The 4,407-nt window shown below is 38.5% G+C and overlaps 1 non-coding gene across 1 annotated transcript; it reads right to left on the reverse strand.

The window, feature by feature from the left end:
- Positions 1-3,198: 3,198 nt before the first annotated feature.
- Positions 3,199-3,305, reverse strand: LOC128283377 (small nucleolar RNA R71). Its single transcript, XR_008273719.1, has one exon. It is a non-coding gene; the product is annotated as a small nucleolar RNA R71 (small nucleolar RNA).
- Positions 3,306-4,407: the final 1,102 nt, after the last annotated feature.

The following is a 4,407-nucleotide window of genomic DNA, read 5'->3' on the forward strand; positions in this document are numbered from 1 at the left end:
AACATTTAAGGGTCACACACCTGTGTGAACAGGCCTTGTGCCTCACACGGCCACCAGACACGCCCGTGTCATAGGCCCTGTAAAAATAGGGCATACATACTGACTTGCACCACACGACTGGAGACACGCCCTTGTGCCATGGCCGTGGGAAAACTGGAAGGGTTACTGACTTGGGTCATGTGGCCGGCCACACGCCCATATGCCAACCCATGTGCCACACATGGCTGGTAGACACGCTCGTGTATCTAAGCCATGTCAAAACTACAAGGTATACTGACTTAATTTGAAACGGTACCTCAGGGGGCACACAGCCGTATAACCTGACCGTGTGTCACACACGGCTGAGACACACGCCCGTGTCTCTGCCCATGTGGACAAAAAAGTAGTCCATTTGAAAAGCCAATTTGTCACCCTTCTCTCATGCACTCATAAAAACCAGATTGTATCATTTCAATACAGTTATATGCAGCCAAAACAAGCCAATTTATACACATATCATGTCATCTATCATTAACCATTTTTATTACAGAATTCCATATTCTAAACATACCAAATAATTATACAAAAATTATCAAATTTACATAACCTATAATTGCCTTTCATCACCTTTCCCTCAACTGAATCATACCTTTCAAACATATCAATTCATCATCTATAAATGTTACCATAATATACCATTCCTCAAGCATTAGTACATCAATAAATAACTAACCAAATGAGCAACCTTTAGCCATATCAACAACCATCGCAAACAATTCCCAAACACAAGACATTATTGTAACACCCCTTACCCGAGTTCGACGCCGAAACAGGATGGGAGGTATTACTGGACTTAAACATACGCAAACATACATTTCCTGGTTATGAAATTTTGTTTCAATTTAAAACTCCTAATAATACCTTAATGCCCCTACTATGGGCCTACCAGGCCCTAAAAACACTTTAGATTTGATTTGGGGCGAATCTGTGCACTCTAGAAAACTTTACAAAAATTCAAGCTGACAAGGGCACACGCCCGTATGGATGGGCAACATACTCGTGTGTCTCCTTAACATAGCCATGTTGAAGGCCCGTATGGCCACACAGCCTAAACATATCGGGACACGCCCGTGTCTCTAGCCAGATAAACCATAAATTATACATATTTTTACCCCATGTTTAATGCATTTTATAGATGATTTCTCATTAGAATTGGTGAATTCGATGCTCCTAATGCTTTAATTTCATGTTTTGTACTCAGGAGAGCACCAAGAGTCAAAAGGAGCCAAAAACGAGCCAAAAAGGGACACAAAAGACCAAATCAAGAAGATGACACAGCTTAAGCCTTGCCACAGGACCAAGGCTTTCACGATTCACACAGCCTGGGCATTGGCGCACATGGCCATGTGCAATTTAACGGATCAAACACGGCCTGGCAATCACGTCACACGGTCATGTCTCACGGGTGTGTCCCTGTTGAGCCCAAGTTAATTCCAATTCAGAAAAGGCCACTTTGGAGGGTTTTTAGGCATTCCAAATCCTATAAATACGCACTAGAGGAGGAGAAAAGGGGAGACAGAGAAGAGGGGTAAGGAATTACCCCAAGGAAGCCGATTGATCCATCTCAAAGGCCGGATTCATCATCAAGATTGAAGATCTCTCCTCAATTCCCCTTCAGGAGTTTTACGTTTTCTTTATGTTTTGTATTCTTTATTCTTCTGATATGTTTTCTTATTTAGTTATGAACTAAATCCTCTAAATACCTAAGAGGAATGAAACCTAAGATGAATCTTGTTATAATTTTCTGAATCGTATGATAAATATTTAACTTGTTCTTAATTATGTGTTCTTAATTCTTGTTTTGATATCCCAGGATACTGATTCAAGACACGCTCTTATTCAGAGGAGGAATAGAACTTTTCTAAGAGTACATTTGCCATAATTAAGCGGAGTTGATTGCGCGCCTAAAAATAGGGTGACAAGATTTTGCCGGATTAGGGTGAAACCTAATAAGGGGATCCATAGATCGAGTTAATGAAACCCTAGAGTGTTAACTAGAGAAAAGTCTTGGTTATTCAATCTAGGGATTAGACATTATTAGTCTTGAATAGGGATAATAACATAACTTAAGGATCTCTAAGAAACAAGTTGAATGAATAAATCGTCTGATTCGGAGCCAGAATAACAAGTAAAGTCTAGGTGGATTTTTCCTTAGGTATTGTCTCAACTCATCGATTTTCCCAAAAGCAATTCCCCAATTCTTTTCTCTGTACGTTCTTAGTTTACATAATTAGTTAATTAAAACAAACCCTTTTATTCTTAGGCTAGATAATAAAAAGATAGTTATTACTAGTACTTTTGGTTCCATTGGGTACGATATCCCGGTCTTGCTGTTACTATACTATTGTTCGATAGGTGTGCTTGCCTTTTCGTCGTGATAATAGTTAGTCTAGGTTTGATCTTCATTATAAATATTTATTACTTGTTACGAATCACGCGATCAAGTTTTTGGCACCGTTGCCGGGAACTGAAATATTAGGAACACTAAATTTTTATTACTTTAGCCATTTATTTTTGTTGTAATTTTATTTTATTTTATTATTTATTAATTTACTTTTTCTCTCTCTTGGTAGGTTTTTATAGTTTATGCCTAGAAGAAACTCGTCAGGACCATTTCTTTTTGACGAAAAAATTGATCGTACAATTTGCAAAAATCAAAGAGAAATAAGGCGTAGTTTACGATACACGGAGAACGAGCGAGAAGACAATACTCAAACCCCAACCGACGAGATGGCTGAAAACCAAGGCAATCAGCTACCTCCTGCAATTGCGGCTAATCAAAATCCTACTCCACGTACTATGTATGATTATGCTAAACCTTCTTTAACAGGAACTGAATCTAGCATAGTTAGACCTGCTGTAACTGCAAATATAGTTGAATTAAAACCTAACACTATTCAGATGATACAACAGTTTGTTCAGTTTGATGGTTTGTAGGATGAAGATCCTAACGCTCACTTAGCAAATTTCCTGGAATTTTGTGATACATTCAAAATCAATGGCATTTCTGATGATGCCATTCGTCTTCGGTTATTTCCCTTTTCACTGAGAAACAAAGCTAAACAGTGGTTGAACTCGTTACCACGAGGGTCTATCACTACTTGGGAACAAATGACCGAGAAATTTTTACTAAAATATTTTCTACCGGTTAAAATGGCTAAATTGCGTAATGATATCTCTTCTTTTGTGCAGATGGATTTAGAAACACTTTATGATACATGGGAGAGATACAATGACTTACTGAGAAGGTCCCCTCACCATGGATTGCCACTTTGGCTTCAAGTACAAACATTCCATAATGGTCTGAATCCTTCGACTCGGAAAATGGTTGACGCAGCTGTTGGTGGAACTATCAACAATAAAACACCTGAAGAGGCTTATGAATTCATTGAAGAAATATCACTGAATAACTATCAGTGGCAAGTCATGAAGACTAAGACAACAAAAACAGCCAGCGTTTATAAGATCAATTCAATCACTATGCTCTCTAATTAGGTAGAACTTCTCAATAAAAGGATTGATAGTTTTCTTGGTTCTACGCAGGTACATCCAGTAATGAGGTGCAATTCGAGCGGAGGAGGTGTGCATACAGAATATCAATCCTTCAATCCCACAACCGAAGTGGAACAAGTCAACTATATGGGTAATAATAACTTTAGATCTCAAAATAACCCATATAGTAATACTTATAATGCAGGTTGGAGGAACCACCCAAATTTCTCCTGGGGTGGTCAAGGAAATCAAAAGCCACAAAATCCTCAGGGTTTTCAACAGCCACCTTATCAACAAGAGAAGAAACCGAACGCTGAGGAGATTCTCTCAAAATTTATATCAATGTCAGAAACCCGTTTCCAAAATACCAAGACAGCACTTAAGAATCAACAAGCATCGATCCAAGGACTAGAAACTCAAATAAGCTAGCTTTCTAAACTAATCTTGGAAAGACCAGCAGAAAATTTATTTAGTAATACCTAATCCGGAGAGCATGTCAAAGCAGTTACACTAAGGAGTGGGTAAGTGTTAGCGGAATCTGAAAAAAAGTTAGCACAAGAAGCCGTGGAAAGTGAAAGGAGGGAAGAAAAACCCGAAAATAGTGACAAACCAGTACCGGAGGAATATTCACCACCGGTTCCATTTCCAGCAAAATTAAAAAAAGATCGCATTGATGCACAATTCGGTATGTTTCTTGAACTTTTTAAGCAATTACATATCAACTTACCTTTTGTTGAAGCTATCTCGCAGATGCCTACATAAGAAAATTTTTTGAAGGAGCTTTTAACAAATAAAAGGAAGTTTGAGGACTTATCTATAGTAGAACTCAACGAGAAGTGCTCCGCCATACTCCAAAATAAGCGCCCAACCAAACTA

Source organism: Gossypium arboreum, chromosome 10 (assembly GCF_025698485.1).
Source record: "Gossypium arboreum isolate Shixiya-1 chromosome 10, ASM2569848v2, whole genome shotgun sequence".
Classification (NCBI taxonomy): Eukaryota; Viridiplantae; Streptophyta; class Magnoliopsida; order Malvales; family Malvaceae; genus Gossypium; species Gossypium arboreum.